The 24,804-nt window shown below is 48.0% G+C and overlaps 1 pseudogene; it reads right to left on the bottom strand.

Moving 5' to 3' along the window:
• Positions 1 to 3,417: 3,417 nt before the first annotated feature.
• LOC143641043 (interleukin-5 receptor subunit alpha-like) lies at positions 3,418 to 24,804 on the bottom strand (annotated as a pseudogene).

Raw genomic sequence — 24,804 nt, 5'->3', positions numbered from 1 at the left:
GACTAGGAGGTTTTAAAAGGGAGCTGAGAGCGGGGCATGGTTGTCCACGCCTGTAATCCCAGCAGCTCCTGGCGGGTCGGAGGACAGGTGTGCATGGGTGACCAGCAGACGTGTCCTGAACAGAAAGAAAAGACTGAAGTAGGTCAGTTCAGGTCAGAGGCTACTGCACCACTCCCAGCCCAGAGGTCAGACAATAATGTGAACAGACAAGGAGAAAAAGAAAAAAAAACAGAAAAGTGCCTCTCTTCAGTGTTTGGACAATTCACTGCCATTCGTACTAAACATTTCTCATCTAAATCACATTCACATCACATCTATTACCTAAAGCCAAGGGTGACTGAGAGAAAATAAGATGGTAGTTCAATATGAAATTCTAGAGAAGTCTGCAGCATCCTGGAACTTGGTTCACAGGCAGTAGAAGTGCACAGGGCTACAGAGTCACAGGTCACAGAGATCCTTAGGCCACCATTAGGTCCTGTTCTCAGGAAGCTTTTTACCTGGGCCCCCATCAAAGAGTGTTTTCAGTGCCCTTTTCTCGCTTCCAGAAATCGACTTTTTCTTGAACAAATGAGCACTGGGGGTTTATAAATTCCAGTAACAGATGGTCCTGCCACAGACAAGTCTCATCAGAAAAATGTTTGGATTTTTAATCAGGATGTTCTTTGCCCGAGTGCATTCTTCCCTGGGCTGCGTAAATAGCTTGAGCCCCCCCCCCGCCCCGGCATTCCAGGGGGGCTCAGGGGCTTCAAGTGTTAGCAATTGGGAACTTCAGCACCCCCACCCCCTGCAACCCTACATGCACACTCCTGCTGTGATGTGCATCCAATTTCAAGTTCAAGGAAAGGGGCTGGGCTGGAGTCTTGCAAAGGATGTTTTGGAGAGAGACCTGGGTTGGTTCTGATCCCGTGGCTGTAAAGCGGGGGTGGGGGTGGGGGTCCCAGGGCACCCTGAATGTATTTAAGATATTTACTTCTTACATCCTCTGGCAGATAAGCCCTTTGGCCGGTGTGTCCAAGGACAATTAACTAGGGTAGGAAAAGAGAGCCCTGTCTCTCTAATGTTGTTGGGGAGAGGGAGAAGAACAAGAAAAATCTGCCTATTTTAAATAAACAGTAAGTGCTATATTCAAAAGGTAAACTGGGAACAGAGTAGGCCCCCCCAAAGTTAGCCACTTCTGAAGTCTGACCCCTGTTATACATACAGCAATTTGGAGGGGTATTGGGGATAGAACTCAGAGGCACTTCACCACTGAGCCACACCCCCAACCCCTTTGGAAAAATATTTCACTGAGGGACAGGGTCTTTGCTAAGTTTCTCAGGGTCTCGCCAAGTGGCTGGGGCTGACTTTGAATTTGTGATCCTCCTGCCTCAGCTTCCTGAGCTGCTGGGCTTACAGGAATGTGCCCCCGTGCCCGGTCCTGTTCTGGGAACCGAGGATTAAAAAAAAGATGCATTTCTCCTGTGCACTGGGTGCTGAGAGCTCACAGTCTAGTGGGGAGCAGTCTCCTCCCATGGGTACCCGCTCTGAGGCTGGCATGGAGGCCCAGAAGGAGAATCCAGAAATAGCGTCCACCAGCTTTGCTTCTGAAGGCTTCCCAGGGAGGTGGTTATGGGGCTGGGGGGCTGCCAGGGTGGGGGGGAGCAGGGGACAGGTCCTTGTGACTTCACCAGGAAGAATTTGAGTGAAACGCACGATAGTAAACAAAACGTTTAATAGAGAGAGTGAAAGGAGAGGGTTATGTCCAGCACCAACTGCCTCAAATTGAGGACGGTGTGGTGCTCGCAGGTCTGAGTCCTGTGTTCTTCCTGCCTTGATTTACCCGTCTCCCCTAAATCATACCCTTTGGCGAGGCCCCAGCCACTTCCTCTGTGAGGGCCTGGACCCAGGGTGGTTAGGACATCGTTGGTCGCAAGAGATAACGACGTCACTTATCTGAAAACCACAGCATCCCCTGAGGAGCTGCAACTGGGCTCTGGATGTAGGAGACCCCACGTGTCTGACACTCACCTATTTTAGTGAGGGCCCTGGGACTTTATTAATCCCCTCGAGGGGTCCCAGTTCTCTGCAGCATGGGGAAGGCTGGGCACTGCGGCTCTCATGTCCCAGCTCCTGCCTGTTCAGACAAGGTCCCCCACAGCTTCAGTTGTCCGGCTCCTGGGTGCTTCTGGGTGCACAGGCCTGAAGTCCACATTCAACGTGGGTGAGGCACAGAGTCACCCAGGGCAGCAAATCTCCCAAATGTGATCCCAAGACCCACAGCACGAGGGACACCGGGGAGCTGGTGGGCAGTGCAAATTGTCAGAGCCTGTCCCAGACCTCTTCCTTCAGACCTGAGGATGGGACCTGGTCATCAGGATTTTAATGTCCCTCCAGGTGACTCTGATGCTTTATTTATTTACATATTGTGGTACTAGCCATTGAACCCAGGGGCACTCTACCACAGAGCCACATCCCCAGCCCTTTTTATTTTCAGACGAGGTCTCCCTGATTGCCGAGGCTGGCCTTGAACTCGCGATCCTCCTGCCTCAGCCTCCCGAGTCCATGGGATGACAGGTGTACACCACAGTGCCCAGCTGATGCTTGCTTACAACTCCTGATCTAAGGTGTTTATTAAAAATAGTTTTCTGGACACCTTCCAGGGATCCTGGGTCAGACGGCGGGGGGCAAACGGCCTTCCTGCTCCCTACAGCAGGTCTCATCTCCCCCAACCCCATGGGCTCTTCCTGGGGTCACCTGAACCTGGCATTCACCTCCTCACTATGCCATTTTTCTGCCTAAGGGCCTCTCTGAACCTCGGTGAGTGCCTCTGTTGAATGGGGCATTGATAAGGTGACTAGAGGCCAAGCAGGTTTGCCAAGGTGACAGAGATACTTCCTTGATATTTCCAGAATATTAATGCTACCTTCAAGAGCAGGTTGATGTTTTAACATCAGTTTGCCTCAAAGGATGCTCCTTGGATCAGGCTGCTGGGGCTTGAGACAGTCTGTTTGGTTCTCTCTCTCACCACACATGCCGGCTCCTTGAGCAAAAGGGATTCTAGAACTCCAAGAAAAAAGCCCTCAAGAATAGGCAGCTCCTGACTGCTATGGGAAAGACAGTTCTCTGTATCCGGATTCGTGATTTTCTGTAGGCTGGTGTACTCTGCTTTCTTCCTGAGATTTTTCAGCTGAGTGTTGTTATTTTCTTTTGAGGCAAGGTCTCACTAAGTTGCTTCGGGCCTCGCTTAGTTTCGGAGGCTGGCCTCAAGCTTGGATCCTCCTGCCTCAGCCTCCCAAGCTGCTGGGATTAGAGGCGTGCGCCCCTTTCGCCCTGCTGAGGGCTCCTTAAATGCTGACCACGTCTTCGCGGAAGAAGCAGCCGTCCCTGTTCTCATGGCCCAGAATGTGGTGCAAGTCCTTCCAAGAAGGCTCCAAGGCATCAGAACACGGAATTTTCCAAGACCTCACATCCAAGCCCTTCCACGAAACTTACGACTTCTGTCTCTGTGGTACTGGAACCCGCTTTCTGCAAAAGGAGTAGAAACGCCTCATCTTTCCAAACTCTTTATGATTCAAATGATTTTAAAAAATAAAAATAGAGTGACTGTTGAAGAAACAAAGTAGGAAGAAGAGTAAAATAAAACTTACCCGTCACCCACCTCTGTCTTTCCTAAAGTGTTTGATATGCATCAAGCATTCTGTACATTTTTTGTGACTAAGTCATAGGGCTGCCCAGTTTTCCTTATTTTTGGTGCTGGGGATCGAACCCCAGGTCTCATCCTCGCTAAGCATGCAGTGCATACCCCAGCCATCCGGCGGCTTTGCAAATTTCTTTCTTCCTCTGTAACATAATGTGCTATTTTAAATATGGATATATGTTCTTTGGTTTTGTGATCGCTCATTTTCTTCCACTGTCCGTTACAATATTCCCCTCAATTTGGACATTTGATATGCACAGTTTGGGCTCCAACACTATGCAGATAATTGGAAAGTCTGGAACCTTCTAAGAGTGGATGGCCCTCTCCTCCTCCTCTTATCCCACACACAGCCTCCCCTAATTTAAAGGTTTACACTTGAGCTCGCTCGGGGAGCAACTCCCTGGTTAGATAGAAAGCAGACTCCAATAAATTAAAAGCTCACCATAAGTTTGTCTGTCTGTCTGTCTGTTTTCTTAAATAAGTGCCCCCTGATTTTGTCACCTTGTAAGGGCACCTGATCTCCTTGCTTCACTGTCTCTTGAATGTTCCCGTTTCTAACTGAGGTCTGAGCAAGCCCTTGCTTAACCAGGGCTGTGAGGTGGCAGAGATCCCCCAAGTCCCCAGTCGTTGGGCACCCAGAACCGAGCTCTGTGCCAGCTACCGTCATCGGTCCTCTAGAATCCCTGAATCCTGCATTTGCAGGTCCAACCAGCTCCAGAACAAAAATATTTGAGAAAAATTTTTAAAAAACAACCTGCATCTGTCCTGAACCTGTATGAACTTGGCTTTCTTTGTCGTTTCTCCCTGAAGAGCGCAGTGAGACTGTTTTTTACCCAGCAGTTGCACAAGAGCAGGCATTAGGCTTGAAAGGATGTGCACAGGTTCTGTGCAAATACCGCCCCCTTTTATATAAAGGATTTGAACATCTGTGGCTTCTGCAATCCACAGTGAGCCTTGGAGCAAATCCCCCGTGGACACTGAGGGACAGCAGCAGAATTGAAAGTAGAAGGTTCCCTTCTCACTAGCCGGTCACTTCTTGGTGGTCACTGCCAGTAACACTGGTGGGTCCCCTTGTTCTTGTAGCAGAGGCCCCAAGAGTAGGACAGAGGGCTTTTGCCTTTGGAGATAGAGGTTGGGTCCCTGCCAGGTGTCATTCAGCTGTGGCCAGCCCCATGAGCACTGTGGTTGGGAATGTAGGCCATAGGGCTGATTGCACCAGACCACACCTTTCTCTCTCTTTCTCTCTCTTCCTCTTGAAAACAGACAGGGAGATCAACGAAGTCAAAGATAGAGTGCAACCGTGTAATAGAAAAGTGATTCACCACAAAGATGCTGAGATAACTTCACCTGGGGAAAGGAGGTGTCCATCTGAAGATTATGGGCTGAGGTTGTGGCTCAGCGGTACAGAGCTTGCCTGGGCAGGCCAGGGCCCTCATCATGGGGTGGGACCTTAGTGAGACAGCAGTGAACATGTCCAACCCAAATCAGCCAAACAAGACCATTCCAGTGACCGTCCCCTGGCCTCCTAGGAGAAACCCCTGCCTTATCATATAGAAAGCCAAGAGCTCAGTGGTGGTTCCCCAGGGGCTGCACCCCGGGCGCTCACGATGCCTCTCGAGACCTTCAGCCTTACCTCACAGTGAGCGGTCACCAGGAGATCTTTGATGTGACTTTTTGGGGCTGGAACAGGTGGAAACAACCTGGCCCACAAGTGACATCTGAAAACAGAATAAAGGAAGGAGTCGGTGAGCACGGGTGTCTCTCTTGTCCCTCCATATCTACTCTGAGAGTTGACCTCATCAGTCCCAGGACTGGATGATGAATCAACTCAAAATCCAGGGTGGGCTGACCCAGGATGGGCACGGTGGTGAACACCTGTGATCCCAGAAGCTCAGGAGGCTGAGGCAGGAGGATTGAGAGTTCCAAGCCAGCCTCCACCAAAGTGAGGGCCTCAGCACCTCAGTGAGACCCTGTCTCTAAATAAAATATCTAAAGAGCTGGGGAGGGGGCTCATGGGTTAAGTGTCCCTGGGTTCAATCCCTAGTATGAAATAAATACCAAAAATCTGCCGATCCAGACTTCCAGAGGAGAGGGGACATGGGTGCATGTCGCTAGGCTGGGTCCTGACACTGTGTCCTTCATATCTAGCATGTTCCCTGCGATGCTCATGCCCGGACATGGCTTGCTTGCTTTTCCCTTCCTGTGACTGCCATTCACCTGCCCCCCAGCCCAGAGACACCATGTGGATAGAACATTTAGGACAGTAAAGCTGTTTCACATGAAGTTTATTTTCCGAGTTATGAAAGGGCTGAGACAGAACATGCCGTCGAGCCTCGGAAGGGTACTTTATCCTACAGAGTGCTACCAGAGATGGAGAGGGGTCTGGGGCCATTTGCAAGTTGCAGGGTCTGCATGTCATTTCCAGGATCTGTGTTGGACCTAAGAGCCACCAGCCCCTCGGGGTCAGGTGGTGGAAGGAAGCATTTCACCGTTGAGGCTTATGCCATAGAAATGGTAGGTATTTGGGGCTCCATTCCTTGGAGAAAAGTAATAGGTGATTGGTGAGAGCATTTGAATACATATATCTGAGTATGGTTAGCACTCTGTTTCATTGCACCTGTGTTGATTTCATTGCAGAATTGAAAATTTGGGACTTGGTGGGTTATCAAAGACCCATAGCAAAAAAAATAAAAATAAATAAATAAAATAAAAGCCCAGTTAGCACTGAATGGGAAGGCAAGAACACCCAGGTCAAAAGCTTCACAGAAATGAGGAGGTCATTGAGGAATCTGAGAGCATGGGCAGTGGCCAAGGGCCACGAGGTGTTCTGTCCAGCGTCTGAGCCAGGCCTGCCAATGCGTCTCACTATATATTTGGTCTCCGCTGACCTCAGAAAGGCCACCCAGAAACAAAAAGAAATGCTATCAATTCGACCTGATAGCAAACACCCTGTGTCTGATGGATGCAGAGACAGAAGACCTACATCCTGCAGAGCAGCGGGCAGATCAACACAGCGAAGCAGGCAGTCACCGTGAGCAGGATGAGGAGCCATTCCATCAGGGGCTTCTGCGTCTCGCTTCCTGGTGGAGGGGAAAAAGAGAGAAAGATCCAAGTTAGGGATCAGAGGCAGATAGGAGGAAGGTTGAGGCTTGGGGCATCAGGAGGCTGGGGTGTGAGTGGTAAAGTGGTGGGAAATGCTGGGCAGGTGGCTTTACCTTCCTGAGACTGAGATGATCGTGTCATGCCCCTGAAGTGGCCAAGAGGGTGAAATGAAATGAAATAGCAGTGAGGCCACTTTTAATCGCAATGCATTATTGATTCATTTGGCAAGGACTTGCGGAGTCCCATCCGTTTGCACCTGGAGCCCATCCACTCGAGGAGTCAGATTTTTTTGATGGAAAAGCCCACAATTAGTTCACAATTAGCAAACTCATTGTAAAAGCATTTTTTACAAAGTCGAAAACTGAACTTGTGGAGGGAGTAAGAGAGCATATTTGTAGTTGACACAGTGGTCTCAGACTCGGCTGTAAGTGTTTTATGATCTAGATTCCCCTCAAAGCCTCCTTTACCCATATTCCCACTTCACAGATAGGAGAGCAGACGGAAATGACCATTGGTCCGTGCAGTAAGCATTTGGCATGCATCTTAGTCTCCATCTAAATGTGTTCCTAATCCACATTCCAGGGACAGACACTTGGGGGTTTCAATGATAGCTTTGGGGTGTGTGTATCTTTTTTTTTTTTTTTTTTTTTGTAAGGTACAGGGAATATGTTCAAGAAAAACCCAAGGCCATTCTCTAAGTGGTATTTAAAGAAGCGATGTCCTTAGTCGATGTGGTGGGTGGTGCACACCTGTGTCTAAGGGAATGAGGAAGGAGGATTGTGAGTTTGAGGCCAGTCTCAGTGACTTAGCAAGATTCTGTCTTAGGGGGAAAAAAAAGACTGGGCATATGCACAGCAGCAATGGAGCAGCCCTGGGTTCAATTTCCAGTACAAACAACAAAGGCAGCAGAGGGGTGTGTATGGTTGCTAAAATGCCTCTATGAACCCTGAGTTAGGTCCCTGAACACAGCAGGTTCCTTTCTGTGGCAACGACCTCTCCTTCATCATCCATCCATTTAACAAGGATTTAGGAGCCTCCTTAGATGTCTGGGGCACTGTCCAAGGTCCTGGGACACAGTGGTGAAGAGAACAGGTGGGAAAAACTTCAGGAGGTCAATAACAACACAGGATATTGGGACACCTGAGCCCAGGTGTGGTGGGGTTCCGAGTGCCCAGGGAGAAGAAGCCTCCAATCCTCAGTTTGCCCTTGTCTTGGTCTATAAAATGTGAAATGCATATACAGGCGGAGAGTTCCAGGCTGTGTAAATAGACTAAGACTTCCCAAAACACCAGATGACTTAAAACCAGAAAGAAAAACAAAAAGAAAAAAATCAAGAACCAAGAGGGAGAAGTGTCTTTAGATTGGGCGCCCGTGACTCCTCACCACCTCATCTCTTGCTTTGAGGGTTTCTGGGGACTCCAATTGAGGTTCCTCTTGTACTTCCCCAAAGCTCTGATCTCTTACCTTCTGCTTTCGGATATTCACAGAGGTCCTGTCTTGAAGAAGCCGTGGTTTGGCTTGGCCACCTCCTCAAACCTATCATGCCTCTTCCTTCCTTTTCCAGCCTGAGTTCCTAAACTAAAGGATTTGGGCTGCCTCATTTGCCCAAACCAATCCCTGGTGATGTCTTCAAAGCCAAAGCCAAAGGATTCTTGGATTTTTTTCTCCCAAGTCAAGTCTTCGTAACCTCCTTTCTGGATTTCAGTCTGTCAAAGGTCGAGTCCTCCTTGAAACACAACTGTGGGTTCTGCTACCCAAATGTTCCTTCTCCCTCTTTGTAATTTCGGCTGGCCCTCTCTGCTCATCCCGTGACCCCTGGATATTTGCAACTATTACCTTATCTTTTATCTTATCTTTTAATTTAAGTCTTCTTCCAGGTCTTTCCTCCTGACCCTGCAGGATGCACAGTTCCATGTCTAGATCAAAAAGTGCCTATAAACCAGGTTTGGTGGCACATACCTGTCATCCCAGCGGCTCAGGAGGCTTAGGCAGGAGGATCGTGAGTTCAAAGCCAGCCTCAGCAAAAGCGAGGTGCTAAACAACACTCAGTGAGACCCTGTCTCTAAATAAAATATGACATAGGGCTGGGGATGTGGCTCGGTAGTCAAGTGCCCCCGAGTTCAACCCCTGGTACCTCCCAAAAAATAAATAAATAAAATAAAACCTCTCATAGATGAAATGCACTTGAGTATTTTTGCAAAGCTGAGAACAACCCAACCCAAGTTTGCATCAAAAAAAAAAAAATAAGGTAAGAAAGAGTAAAGGAAGATTGGATTGTGTAGAGGGGAGTCAGGGGAGGGGTCGGGCAATGCGGGTGGGAAGGATGGTGGGATGAGACAGACATCATTACCCTACATACACATGATCACAGACTGGTATAACTCTGCACCATGTACAGCCAGAGGAATGAGAAGTTATGCTCCATTTGTATACAATGTGTCAAAATGCATTCTACTGTCAAGTGTAACTACTTAGAACAAATAAAAAAAGATAGCCATCCTGTTGGGGAAAAAAAAAAAAGCTTTCATTTTGAAATGTTCTGTGTGCATTAGCCTTGGTTTTTAAAATTAGGAAGAACACCCTTGGAGAGGCTCGACCTTTTATTTTTCCAAATCTCACCCATGCTCACCAGTGGTAGGATTCAGTTCTGCAGATGAAGTGCCCCAGTGACCCCAAGCTTGACCACACTTGCTCATAGCTAAAGAGCAACTGGGGTGAATTCACAGCGTCACCTCGAATACTGTCTCACTCCTTGTCCCACTCTTCTTGTCTGAAAAAAGGAATTCGGCTTCCACCTTGTTCCCTCAACATAAACCATCCCCCTCTCTTGCTCATTAGGCAAGAACCCTAATGAGTCTATCCAGAGATGCTGGACTTGTCAGCGTGGATGGGAGTTCTGTACCGAGTCTGTCAATCCAGAAGAAAGGTAGCCTGTTTACAACTAGGTTCAGCGGACAGAGAAAGTTGGGGGTCCCGTAGAAAGAAGAAGCAGTGTTGTAAATATTATCAGGCTCACACACACACACACAGCCACATATGTGGCTCACATTGTGTAACACCCACTAGCCAAGTCCTGATAATAGCACTGTTGTTTTGTGAGCATGATTACAAAGATCTTTTCAGTTAAACCACTCTCTGGTTATTGAGTTCAGCTCTCCCTTTGATAAGCAAAGATTCTCCCCTTATTAGCAAAGAGATCAAGGCCCCTGATTTCATTTCATTCCATCAGAAAAGAACAATGTTATCCGTGCACTTTAAGGTACCATGCGTGAGTGCTTGGGGGGAGTTTGGCAAGGGGGTTATGGCCGCTGGCCTGATTCCCAGCAGGGTCTCCTCACATGCAGCCGGGAAAGGACACAACCAAGAACACAACCAGGTCAGCTTCCTTGCAAAGACCAAATATGTTGGCAGGTACAGTTAGTGCAGGAAGAGCACTCACCATCTGACTTGTCAATCACCTGCTATTTCCAGTTATTTCCTAATGCACAAAGAATTGAGAGCCAGGGGCTATAAATAAGTGAGTTAACTATAAATTAATGAACTGGGCACGTCTTATGGTGTTGCTGAGGGAGAATAAGGAGAGCAGGCCCCACCAATGGTATAGCTATGCTGGTCATGAGGATGAAGGATTTCAGCAGCCTAAGAGTTGGGAGAGCCCTTCGAACATGTCACGAGAGAATAGATGTCTGCAGAGAAGGTTCCAGGAAGTACCCAGAGGAGACAGGAGCTCAACTCAATACCAGCAGGGTTCTCAACATAAGTGACAGGAGAGAATTTCTGTGCAAGCCACACAAAGGCACAGACAGGTTCATTTAGGAAGGTTGATGCACATGGAGGGGAGAATATGCACTGTCTCAAGAACGAGAGGCCCTGGTTTGGGCTGGGCACTCCATATTTATCGAAGGGCTCTATCAGGGCAGGACAGGAGGTGGGTTCAGGACGGAGCTGCACAATTTCATACCCATTTTCCCTGCATTTGCCTATTTACCTCCATTTACAAGGGCCCAGGCCCAGATTGACAGGCAGCTAAGTTTTCTTCATCTCAGTGGCTTGTGAGTGTTTCCTTGAGGATCCAGTGTTTCTCTTTATCCTACATCTCACATCCTTACTTGGAATTTTGGAGTCTTTGGCCTTGTAGATTTTTTTCTTTAAAGAACTATTTCATGCACACGTTCATGGTTCAGTCCCAGAACTGTTCACAATTTCCAGGTAATTTGAATCTTTTCTCTAAAGAATCTTTACTCTGCCCACCACTGAAATCGCACCCACAGATGCTTCTTTTTAAAAAAGTCGCTGGGCAGTGCCTTGTGTTGATGTCAAGATGAGTTCCAGAAAGAGGGAGTCACACAGCCTGTCCTGAGGGGCAGCAGCCCTCAGGATTGACCACTTGGTTCCTGGACACTCTGCACACGTGGTCAACTTAGAGCATTTGGGAACCCCAACTTGGAGCATTTGGGGAACCCAGCTGTCTGGTTTCTGGGGACCTCGATCTCCTGTATTTTTGACATCTCAACTTTGCAGATGATCCAAAGGGTGGAAATTCTATTGTTCTGTGGCCTGGGGGTGGATGTGGGGTGGGATGGCATCCAGGGGCCGGGAAGTCCCCAGGGTTGGACTAGTGAGTGCCAGCTCTGCTCCTGGCTGGTGCGGGACCTGGTGAAGCCACTTGTGACTGGACGCTGCAGCCCCTCTTGCCCTGCAAGTCCCTCTTGCTCACTTGGTTCTAGAGACGTTCAGTAGGCCCCAAGAGGGCTGAGTCATGGACAGAATTCAATGTGCTCATCCGGGATGCCGGGTTCAACCAGCTTTCCCTGGTGGAAGGGCGAAGCTGTGGTGGTTCTCAGGACATCCCGGGTTCCCAGTGCAAGTCAAAGGCACAAGCTGACTCCCAGGTGCCTGGGCTCTCCAGTGCAGCATGGGCCCCAGCTGGAGCCCCCCAAAAAGACAGCAGGAGTGAGCAGAGGGTGGAGGTCACCACCCCGAAAAGGCACACAGTCCTGTTCACCTGGAGAAATGGCTCAGGTGAAGTGAAATCTGGAGAGGCGATGGCGACTGGAGCCTGGGGCCTTTACAAAGGGCTGGAGAGCACCTGTCTGAGTTACCCCCCAGGAAGGCTAGGCTTGGGGCCATTTCTTTCTCTGCAGGCAAAGGCCTCCCGGCAGCGAGGGCAGCACACCTTCTGCAGATCCCGAACCTGCAGCTCCCTTCCCTGTGGGATCAGCTGCTGTATCGCCTCTGCCAACCCCCAAAGGCAGCTGCAGGGGTGCGGTCATCAAACCAAAGTGACAGCAAGGGTGCAGGGGTTCCATCCAGGTTTCACCTTTTGCTTTGGAGGTGGCCAAGCAGGGTATCAGTCTATCTCCCACTTTGCAAAATGGAGATGGGGGGTGGATGTGTGTAAAGGGCTTGGCACGGAACCCACGTAGTAGATGCTCAATGCCCAGGCAGCACTCAGGCCTCAAGGTAACGTCTGCAAATACTCGGAGCATGACCTAAATTGGAGTGTTGTCAGAATCCTCAACAAAAATGCACAGCAGATGGGAGGCGAGGATGGCCTTATCCTGCAGGGATCTGCATTCAAATGAACGTGGAGGAGAACTGGAGAGGAACAGGTGGGTCAGAGGAGCCGAGCCGGAAGAGGTCCAGGAACTTGGCCCTGCTGCTTGGCAGGACAGAGGCTGAGCAGATCAAGAGCTGGGAGGATCCCGAGTTTAGAGACAGCCTCAACAACTTAGTGAGGCCCCAAGCAACTCAGCAAGATCCCTGTCTCTAAATAAAATATAATAAAGGGCTGGGGAGGGGGCTCCGTGGTTAAGCACCCCTGGGTTCCGTCCTTAGTACCAAAAAATAAAAAATAAAAAAATCACAGGTAGCCCCCCACACACACAATGTAGTGAACAAATGGTGGGGCTGCCAGGCAGGGGTCTACCCAGCCTGGAAACCACAGGAGCCTGGGGAAAGGAAGTGGCCTCACCAGACCCAGCCCAGCCAACATCCCCCACTTGAAAAACCCAGAGTCCCCCGTGAGGCCATGAAATACATCTCCTCGGCTTTACTGTGCCTGGCACCCAGGTCCTGGAGCTGCCATCCTCGTCCCCCCGCCTGCTGATCTGCACCAGCCCTCACCTCTGCAGTCGTCACACTGTGGTGCCAACAGGAGAGGGGAAGCCGAAGGGACCCGGGGCAGGAGGGCCCCTCTTGGCCTCCTCCTGGCCTTTCCCCCCAAATTCTGCAAACTCAACATCTTCTGTAAGACCTGGGGACCTCTGAATCGACACAGTGACAAGACACTGCTGGAAAAGTGAAAGCAGGTGACCCCAGGACAACGTGAAAACGTCCCTGGGGCTGAGACGGTCTCACCTCGTCTTCATGAAAGGGGTGGCTGTCGGTGAAATAGGTGAGATGCCACCCATCCAAGAGGGACACCTGGGGGTGGGGTGCAGGGGGCAGGGACTCGTAATGAGCTGAGATCTGCACTAGCCAGCCGTTGCCTAGGACCAGGACGTAATGGTAAGAGGGCCCTAAAGTGGCCAGTGAGGGACAAATTCAAAACCAGCTTAAAATGAACCCTCCATCCAGATCCCCTTCGCTGCTCAGCAGATTCAAGGAGGGGCGATGCGGGGGCGGAGAAACAGGATTGGTGACAGGGGGAAGAGACTCTGAGTCACAGCTGAGGACACAGGCCAAGAGGGGTTAGGTTGGACGGGCTGAGTCCCCACTCGGTCCTCTCTAATGATCTCCATGCCCTCGGATCAACATTCATCCTCAGAATCCTCCTGAACACTGTACCTAGGCAGCCTCTGAGTACCTGCTTCACCTATTATCTTTGGTCCCTTCTAACTTGGGTGGGAGATCTGGACATGGTCAGAGCCCTGGCTAACACCTAGATGGCCCACGCTCTGGTCAACTGGGATGACAGCTTCACATCGCACCCCTTCCCAAATCCTAAGTGGTTGTTTAGCCACCACCTTGCTCTTGGTCTCTAGCATGGTGCTTTGGAATTCCTTGGGCAGCATTCAAAACAAAATCTAAGAGGGCTGGGGAAGGAGCTCACATCTGTCTGTCTGTCTGCAACAGCCTACGTGGTGGTGTTAGGAAGGTGCTTAGAAATATCAGTGGGGCCACCAAGCTTGGTGCCCTTGGAAAGTCGCAGAAAACACTTTAAAAATGGAAACCTTGTGAATTCGAGGAATAAAAATGAAGTCCCCACCCCAGGCATCTGACAAAATGAATCATCTTATTCAAAAGCCTTGCTGAGGCCTGGTTCTTCTGTGTGTTTCTCTTTCTGGGCCCACATTGAGTTTTTTATCTGGGGATATGAAACAGGGTGGAGGGAAGTCCCTTGTGCACTGGGGTCAGCATAGGTAGGTCAACCTGGGGGCACAGAGAGTGGGGGCGCTGAGGCTCAGCAGAACCCTGCAGCAGGTGATGTGGTGTGTTCTAAGTTCTTCTTACCCCACTTTCAGTTCCCTCTCCTCTGGAAGGCTCCTGCTTGCTCTCTGAGCCCTCTAGTGATGTCAGGGCCACCACGTAAGGCCATGTGTGTTGCGCACTGCACAATTTTTAGGGGATCCAGGCTCCTCTGACTCTAAACAGTGTTCCCCTTCCCTGGTCTTCCGTGGAAGTCTACCTGATAGGCCTCAGGTCTGACTCCCATTCTCAGTGTCTAATGGGTCACTGCCTCAAAAGCCACTCTGTAGTGAAGTGAATGGAATACAGAGCAGATTTTGGGGGGGCAGGGTGGAGGGGTAACCAGGAATTGAACTCCGAGGTGCTTAACCACTGAGCCACATCCCCAGCCGCAACCCCCGCCATTTTTTTTTTAATTTGAGACAATGTCTCACTAAGTTGCTTAGGGCTGCTAAATTGCTGAAGCTGGCCTTGAACTCGTGATCCTCCTGCCTCAGCCTCTTGAACCAGAGGGATGACAGACATGTACCACCATCTGTAAAAATCTACATAGTAATTTTTTTTTTTTGCCATCCCCGAAAGAAATCTTAAATCCACTCTTCCAAAAGCCATGCCACACCATGACCAGCCATGACCACGGAGTTAGCCACCAAGATCTCTTACACGGGTCTTTCATTTCCACAGCACCTGGCACCTTGCAGGATATTGACACCCCACATCAGGGGGCTAAGAGATGGGGTGCTTGCACCAGCCTAGGGATGAGCCCCATTTCTTCCTGCCACTTGCAAGTGACCTAAACTTTCTTGCAAAACAGGTTGGTGCAGGGAATTAATTGAGATAATGCAAGAGAGTCATTTAGCACCGTGTCTGGTAAATAACCTCCCATACCTGTGGCCTGCTCTGGTCACTGTATTTCACAAAACCCCAAGAGGCAGACAGGTTGGAGTTGCTTCCTGTTGTCCCGCAGAGAGACCAGTGTGTTCAAGGATACGTGTGTGCGGAGGTTGGTTGTTCAACCCCGGCATTCAGTGGGGGACTCCTGGGTTATTCCCACCTCCCTGCTCTCGTAGACCCTCGACCAGGTTCATCACATAGATAGGTGGAGTCCACTCACTCCAGAACCCGGCTGTCCTGTGAGACATTACAGCTGCTTCTTAACTGGGAGGGCCTGGGAATGTGCCCTTCATGCACAGCCACCATCTAATGCCCGTGACCTTTCAAAGACCCCACTAACAGAAAAGATGGTCATTTTACTTGCCACAAAAACTAGCCAATTTGACCATAAAACCAAAACCATGGCAGAGCAACACAGGTGCTCAAGAAATACCCAGAAACTCTGATCTTCTGTCCATGAGAGAGAAGGCACAGGGAGGGATCTAGATTTTTCTGAAGATCACTCAATTTCAGAGTCATTTTTGAAGAAAAAGAACTGCATTATAAATTCAGAATTAGGTATGGGAACATCACAGAGCTGGAGAACACATGAGTGGTTGCTGGGAAAGGTGGAGGGAGACAGAGAGATTGGGTGCGGTTATAAAATTGGCAAGAGAAGCCTGTCCCAGGGGCATGCACCTTAATCACAGTGAGTCTGGAGGCTGAGGCAGGAGGATGGAAAGTTGGAGGCCAGCCTCAGCAACTTAATGATGCACTTAGCAACTTGGTGAAACTCTGCACCCAGATAAAATATAAAAAAGTGCTGGGGATGTGGCTCAGTGATTAAGCACCCCTGAGTTTCATCCTCAGTACCAAAGAAAAATGGAGATGGGGGAACAGCATCAGGAATCCTAGAAATGCGCCGTCCTGTATCCTGACTAATGATACACTTTGGATCTCTGTAAAGATACATATTGACACTTGCAGTTCAACATGTGCTGAAATTGCATAGAACTGAACACATGAATGCATATAAAGCCAAGGGAATCCGAATAAGATAGGTGCAGTGTCATCCCTGATAGTCTGACCATCATATGGTACTAAGTTTTTTTTGCAGGACACTGAACTTGGGGTAAGCTTCGTAAAAGGCAGTTGAGCTCTTTTTTCTTTGAGCAGCTTGTAGATCTACACTTAGCTGAAAAAGTTCAAGCCTTTGGAGAGAAGGAGAAACAGAGGCTTCCAAGCAAGACAACAGGTAGGACTCATGAGAAGGGCTTGCTCTGGGGACTGGGTGGACACCCAGGCTTGGCTGGCTTCCTGGAAAAGCCACCTCTGATGGAACTAGCGGTGGAGTCATAGGAGATGTGACCCAGCAGAGACGCAAAACCGTTCCAAGACACCCCACCCCAAGTTCTCAGAGACTCACCCACATAGATAGGTGGAATCCACTCATTCCAGAGCCCAGCTGTCCTGCAGGCAGGACTCACGGCCGCCCTCACTTGAATGGAGTACTTGGAGAGATGGTCAATGACGGAGAAACGCGTTGGTTGTGATCCTTTCCATCTAAATGGGGGAAAAAAAGTCTTGTAAGAATCTCAAAACCCATAAGGTATGTTGATGACCAGCTTGAGGGGTCCTGTAGAAATAAAGTGACCCGGTGTTCAGGAAGTCACTCAAAGATATCTGGCCATCCATGCTAAGTCCAGGAGCTCCCGTAGGGGCCCAATTGATGTTTCAGATGTAAAGACCAGAGGAGCCTCTACCAGTGTGAATAGGGTCCCTGGCCTTCTCCCTCTGCATCCTGAATCCTAAACAACATCACAAGGGCTGCCCATCCTGGTGTCTGCAAACTCATCTGCCACCTGATTTTGAATGACCTACAAACTATGACCTGCTACGTTTTAGAGGTTTTTATGGAGAGGGGGTTTAGTACAGTGGATGGATCCCAGAGGTGATAGACAACCCAGCCATATCCCAGCATTTTTCAAAATTTTTAATGTTGAGACAGGGTCTCCCTAAGTTGCTTTAGGGTCTTGCTAATTTGCAGAGACTGGACTTGAACTTTCCATTCTCTAGCTTCGGGCTCCCAAACCCCTGGGCTTACAGGTGTGCACCACCTCACTCAGCGGCTTAGGTATTTTTCAGTGGCTAGAAAATCTCCAAAGAAGAGTCTTGTTTCATGATACATGAAAACCATGTGAAATGGAAATTTTCGTGTCCACAGATAAAGCCGTATGGGAAGCAGTCTTACTCATTTGTTGACACTGTGGCCGCTTTAATTCTGAGTAATTTTGATAGAAAAATGAATGGCCTGCAAAGCCTGTCACCATTTACCAAAAAAAATTTTGCAGGCAGGACAGGCTCAGCAAAAGCGAGGTGCTAAGCAACTCAGTGAGACCCTGTCTCTAAATAAAATGCAAAATAGGGCTGGGGAGGTGGCTCAGTGGTCGAGTGTGCCTCAGTTCAATCCCTGGTACCCCACAAAAAATATATTGATGAAATCTCATTGCTCTGCATTTACTTTTTCTGTTATCAGTGAGACACGTGTTGGAAGCCTGCCACCCCTGTGTTTTGCTCTAGCTCGGTTACTGTGAGCAAGACTGTCTTTTTCCAGGTCTTGCCACTCCAAAGGGATGGTAATTACCCAAGAGTTATTGTGAGGATAAGATAAAATTATAAAGCTTGACACATAATCTATCCTCAAGAAATGTTGGCAGTTTAATGAGGTGGGAGGTTTTCATTTTTATTTTATTATTTTTCTGAGATGGGATCGACTTACATTGCCTAGGCTGTCCTCAAAGTTGCGATCCTCCTGCCTCAGCCTCCCAAGTAGCCAGAATGACCGGCACATGCCACTGTACCCCGTATGTGTTTTTTAAAACTGCGGTAAGATACATTCAATATAAAATTGACCATCTGCTGCATTTTTAAGTGTACAGATCAGCAGTTTTAAATACAGTCCATCTTCCCGTGCTTCTCATCTTGCAAAACTGGCCCTCTGGGCTGGGATGTAGCTCCGTGAACAAGCTCAGGTTGAATCACGAGCAATATCTCTGGTTTGTTCTGAGAACTTAAGTGCTCAGGAGGCTGAGGCCAGAGGATCCCAAGTTCAAGGCCAGCCTCAGCAACTTAGCAAGATCCTAAGCAACTCGGTGAGACTTTGTCTCTAAATAAAATATTAAAAAGGGCTAGGGATATGGCTCAGTGGTTAAGCACCCTGGGTTCAATCCCCAGTGCCCAAAAAAATAAAAATTAACAAGTAAATAAACCCAAGCTGAGTGACACCTTCCACTGTATGTACACACCACATTTTGGGTGTGTTGTCATCCATCGATGGCACCTGGGCTGTCTGTAGCTTTGGGCTGAGATGGGATCTAACACAGCCAAAACCATGGCTCTAGTGAGGTGTGCACCACCTCACTCAGCGGCTTAGGTATTTTTCAGTGGCTAGAAAATCTCCAAAGAAGAGTCTTGTTACATGATACATGAAAACCATGTGAAATGGAAATTTTCGTGTCCACAGATAAAGCCGTATGGGAAGCAGTTTCTGCTTTCAACTGAGCCATGACATTTTACATTTTCACTACACCAGTACCCACAAGGTTTCATCTGATCCCTGGGATTATTTTCATCCATAAGAAGAACAAAAGGCTTGTAAGGTTTGGTTGATTTCCATAACACCTGGGTAGATGTATTTGACCTTGTTCGTATCCAGCTATAACCAGAGCAGCCAATGGAGAAAAAAAAAAATTTGTTCAATGTTTATACAATGAATATTTGTCATGGACTTCTGGGACCCTCTGAGGAATTACCTGCAAATAATTCTTCTTTGTGTTGTGTATCTTCACTTCGTAATCAAAGCAGTGCTGTGGAAAGGCGGAAATGGGTTTGTCCCATCAGATGGAGAGACGCGTTCCCTGGATGTGGGCTGTGACATTGGTTGGCGGATTTGCTCGAGCTGGTTAGAGAAGGAGAGGTCAGTGACATGAGTTGGTGATCATGGCCAATTGACTCCGATCCACCCACACCTCTCCAGGCATTCAAGATTTACCAGTAGATCTTTCTTTTTTTGTGGGGATTGAACTCAGGGGCACTCGACCACTGAGCCCTGAGCCACCTCCCCAGACCTATTTTTGTGTTTTATTTAGAGACAGGGTCTCACTGAGTTACTTAGCTCCTTGCTTTTGCTGAGGCTGCATTACAGGCATGCACCACTGCACCTGGCTTTATCATTAGATCTGAATCAGCTCATCTCAAGCCACAGGAAGATTGTGACTTCCTTAGGACTCCTGTATTGTAGTGGTGTGAAAAAGAGACCCTTCTTGTGAACTGAAGAGATTGCGACTGACAGAATTGCTTGGATGGCTGGATGCCTGTGATCCCAACAGCTTGGGAGGCTGAGGCAGGAGGATCACAAGTTCAAAGGCAGCTTCAGCAAAAGCGAGGCCCTAAGCAACTCAGCAAGAACCATCTCTAAATAAAATACAACATAGGGCTTTGGATGAGGCTCAGTGGTCAAGTGCACCTCAGTTCAGTCCCCAGTACCAAAAAAAAAAAAAAAAAGAATTACATGGATGAATTCCCCCACCCCTGCCCTGGCTCAGGGCATGACTCCATTGTAAGGTCCCTGGAAATAAAGTACTTCCACATGCACATCCTTGTCCTAGATTCTAGGACTGAGATCTCGCAATGAACAGATCATAGAGACACACTCAGAATGGGATCTGATGGCTTCAAAGTCAGCCCTTCCCTAAAGCAGAACATTCTCAACCAAGAAACTGCTTCATTCTTTTAGCAATCCCAGGACTTGGTCATAAAATAAATTTCTGCCGCCTGTACCAACTCGGAACAATTTTCCCATTATCATTTGCTTTTTAGGTCTCTGTTGTAATCTTTTATTGCCTATTTTCATAAAAAGGATGTGTGAGGGGGTTGCACAGGAAATGTACCATTGAAGGGAATAGCAAAGGGTCCGATTCTGGGGCCGGATTTAGGCTCCCATTTGATGGCAGGTGTCTCACAACCAAATCCTGCCCTGTGAATAACAAGTCTGTGTCTTTATGGAACATTTATGCTGGGTAGAGTTCCAAAAGAAAGATATGGAAATGACAACCCCCACACAGTGTGGCCTGGGGAGAGGGAAGGAGGAAGAAGGTGACCTATTGATATCATTGATCCTTTCCCAACACATCCTTTCCTAGTGACAGGAGAGTCCCTGGGAAGGAACCATCCATCAAGCCTAAAAAATGACATTCTTTGGGAAGGAGCCAAAACATGGATTCTTCTCCCCCAAATAAATCCTTTCCCAGTGACACAACAGTAGAATGCTATCCCCAGACCTTCTCTTCTCACAACCTGTCTCCTGAATGCCCAAACTGATACGTTCTGTTACAGTCTCTCGTGCTTAAGTCACCTCCCAGTGTCACCTACATACGCACGGTTTCCTCCTATAATTGGGGGCCATTTTTCTACCCAGAAAGTGAGCAGTGTGGTGCACGCCTGTCATCCCAGCAGCTGGGGAGGGTGAGGCAGGAGGATCTCAAGTTCAAAGCCAGCCTCAGCAACCTGGTGAGGTGGTCCTAAGCCACTTACCAAGACCCTGTCTCACAATAAAAAATAAAAAGGGCTGGGGAGGTGGCTCAGTGGTTAAGCGCCCCTGTGTTCAATTCCGGGTTCTAAAAAGAAAGACAATGATGGGTTGCTAATAGCTAAACTCTGGGCTCCCACTACTGCTGCTCAGTGGATAGATAGCTCAGGACTCCTCCTGTGCTCCTGTCCCCGCCTGCCCTTGGGCACCTACATGGAGGAGCCCGAGATGGTAGTGGGGGTTCTGGGGTCTGTCAAAGAGCAAGACACGCCCAGTTACCTGGACTCCCAGCTCTGGGGTCCCTTCTCTTCAGCTGTGCCTGTCTCTTTCTTAAATAAAACTCATTTTCTAAGCTTGGGGGCGTTTCCTCTTCAACACCAGGAAAACTAGGATCTGATCCTCATCTCCAACAGGGGTATGGACAGCATCTCCTGAGCAGTGTCTGGGGATGTGGCCAGACATCCTCCAACATCCAGGGCCGGTCCCCATAGCACAAAAGTCATGCAACCCAAATCTGCAGCAGTGTTCCCACTGAGCCACCTGCCCCTGTCAGCAGCACAAACATAGTCCCACCCCATGCAGCTCTGAGACCCTGCCATGCAGTGATGTGGGCCACTCTGGGCAGAGTCTGTCTTACCGATGGCTTGCACCCCAAACAGCTGATCAAAGGGTCTGATGGCAGCTGTCCTACTGGTGCCATTAACGTGGACTGCCAGCCAGCTGTGCCCCTTGCTGCTGATGGACGACCTTGGGACCCAGCAGGCGGTATTTCTGCCGGTCGGGTCTTTGCTGTATTCCTGACACTCCTCGGTCCAAGAGCCATACCTACAGTAGAACGCTCGTGAGTTTCCTAAAGGTCCAGAGGAGGCGACCTATTTGCATGGGTAAAAATAGGGACTCACCTGTAGTAGAGGAAGTACTGCGTGTCTGGGGGGGCCTCCTCACCCGACAGCCAGGTGCAGTGAAGAGAAACTCGGTGTAGTCTCAGGTGACCACCACCTGCCATTGTCGTGCTGGTGGCACAAGTTAAATTCGAGACTGAGGTTCCAGGAGACCCTGGGTGGTCAGAAATAGAACAAAACAAGGTGGCTGATGTTTTCTTTGAATCTTGTACCTCTTTGTAAACCTTAAAGATGGCAGGTGTCTTGTCAGCTATTTATAGAAACTTAGTATTTGCAAAGAGCTGACTTCCTAGAGGATAGAAACTAGAGGTATAGAGCCCAGGGGCCTAATGCCTGGGCGCTGTGGTGCATACCTGTAATGTCAGCAACGCGAGAGGCTGAGGCAGGAGGATCGCGAGTTCTAAGCCAGCCTCAGGAAGTTAGGGAGGTCCTAAGCAACTCAGTGAGACCCTGTCTCTAAATAAAATACAAAATAGGGCTGGGGAGGTGGCAGTGGTTGAGTGCCTCTGAGTTCAATACCCGGTACCCAAAAAAAGTTGTACTGCAGACCTATTTCAACTATATATTATGAACAGGTGGAATTGGTAATAAGAAGTGACCATAGCCCCTGTTAGGGTGTGCATGCCTTGAAAGACTCCTCCCAGGAACTGGTGACTGACTACAGAAAAGCAAATCATTGTTAGTTTTTCTGTTTCCCCATTTTGCAAAGTTCGGAATGAAATTGGACTTTGAGAAGCTTCCCTTACCTGGTGGGGCTTCGAGTTCTTCAGAAACCCAGCTGCTGGCCAGGGTGGCGTGACCTTCCTGCAGGATGGTTCAAACACTTGCCGAAAAGCCTTCGTGGAGGGGGGCCACGCAGGTGCTCTCCGTGCTCCCGGTTTCAAACTGCAAATAAAATCCACAAGTAGCCTTTAAAAAAACGACTTCTTATCCCGGATGCCTCTTCCATTTTTCAAATGGTTCATAGATAAAATAGACTGAAATAGTTTTGTTAGGAAAAAAAAATGGGGCGAGTGGGTACCAGGGATGGAACTCAGGGGCACTCCACCACTGAGCCACCTCCCCAGCCCTATTTTGCATTTTATTTAGAGACAGGGTCTCACTGAGTTGCTTAGGGTCTCGCTTTTGCTGAGGCTGGCTTTGAACTCGCGATCCTCCTGTCTCAGCCTCCTGAGCCTCTGAAATGACAGATGTGTACCACCACGCCTGGCTTGTTAGAAAAAGATTTTTAAAAATCCATTCTAATAACATCACTGCTCAGTGGCCCATGAACATATTCCTCTCATAAAACCAAACAAAATATCACAGTTAAGGTTTAATTGAGCTTGAGGTTGAAGTTCCCTTTGATTCCTATCTCTAGTGTCCCTCTGCCCTGCAGAAGAAGTAACAGGAAATTCTCTAGAATTCCATATTGGCTGCAAAATAGTTAAAAACACACTGTTTCTGCCTTCCTGGGACTTTGGGATACAGCAGGTGTAGCAGGTGGTTTCCATGAGCTCAGAAGTCAACCTGGGGCCCTGGGGAGTCACCTAATGGGTCCAAGGAGACAACAATAGGGTATAGATGAGGGGGGCTTTGAACTCAATTTCTCTAACTTTGCCCCTTGCTCTCTGCCCATTTGCAAGGCTACTTATTGTCTTCTGTTCTTTATGCCATTGTAGAAAAAAAAAACATCAAACCATTATCTACTCCATTCTACCTTTGGTCATTGTCTTTTAATTTTTTTTTTTTACTTAGAATTTCATTTGATTAAAAAAATGCAGCCAAAACAACATTTACTCTACATAATAACAGCTGCCCTTAGAAGGGATATTTATGTCATCGTCTTGTGGGGTGTGGATCTTCACGTGGTATTCCAGGTGAGCATTCCTTGGCTCTTGGTCAGGATTTGGTTCCCAGCTTAAGAGGACTTGAGCTAAACCCATGACTCTGATCGTGAAATTCACAGGTTGGAGAAGGGACACTGTGGAAAAATTTAAAAATCAACATGATGTTTTGTTGTGCACAAACAGCACTTTCAAGTATTTAAAAACGTTTTACTTACTATTTTGCTAATGGATGTGAAGATGTTCAATACCGAAATAATTTCAGAAGATGCTTCTTTAAAACTGTTTCCATCTCATTATCTTTTTTTTTTAACTTTTCCCAAGTGTCTATCTGTACCATGGATGTGGTTTTTTATTGAAATATGAACATTTTTCAACACCATTTATTGTAACTATAGTTCTCAAACTGAGAGCCATTATGTATTAATGGGCCGCAATCACCATTTATTGGGTTGTGACCAGCATGTTTTCAATGATGTGGAAGAAACATAGAATCGAAAAATACCAGAATAGAAAATAACAGGGTGCACCACACGTAAAAAGAAGAAGAGCTTTATTGTGAATCTCTTGTTACCATTACATAAAGGTACTGAGGTATGTGTACATGTGATTCATGATGTATAAAGATTTGTGATGCGTTCATTTCCTATTATGAGTCACGGTCCAAAGTACTGGTGACCCTGGTTCCTTAGGCATTTATAGAAAACAGCTTTTTTTTATCTGCTTCATGAACCACACTTTCACTTTGCTTTCAAAAAAAAAAAAGTTCATTTAATCACAAAATAAAATCAGTACCTGCTCATCAGTTTTGTAAACATGAACAATAAAAAAAAAGAAAAAGAAAAAAAAATCCTACAATTCTACCATGAAGAATGACATTAAGGGCTGGGGTGGTGGCTCAGAGGTAGACCACTGACCCTAGCTTGTGTGAGGCCCTGGGTTCAATCCTCAGCACCACATCAATAAATAAATAAAGTCATTGTGTCCATTTACTACTAAAAAATATTTCTTTAAAAATCTGCAGTCCTACCATGAACAAGGACATTAACATGATGTAGTCACTATATAATTTTTTTTTGGGGGGGGCATGCATTGATACGACTTTTTAACTTTTTTTTTCTTTAACCAGAATTAGGCCAATACTGTTCACGCTGCTACAGAGCCTTCTTTTGCTCCCTGACTGACATGTGGGGATTTTCCATTGACCTCATGAGACTTCCAGCACTCTGCACCCACCCTGGCTAGCTAAGGGTCATATTTAAAGATAAATATAAAATGTCCTCACTGTGGGTTTGCTCAGGGGGAAACCGTGCTACCCATTCTATGATGCACTACGTTGAATCCAAGGTCCTTACGCTTTGGGTCAGGAAGTAAGTCGGCGGGTGGTATCACCGTGGCTCCCCAAAGAATCAGGAGTACAGGGACCAT

Source organism: Callospermophilus lateralis, unplaced genomic scaffold (genome assembly GCF_048772815.1).
Source record: "Callospermophilus lateralis isolate mCalLat2 unplaced genomic scaffold, mCalLat2.hap1 Scaffold_83, whole genome shotgun sequence".
In the NCBI taxonomy this organism is placed as follows: Eukaryota; Metazoa; Chordata; class Mammalia; order Rodentia; family Sciuridae; genus Callospermophilus; species Callospermophilus lateralis.
Note: the sequence above shows the minus strand (reverse complement) of the source record. Positions and strands in the feature narration are given on the sequence as shown.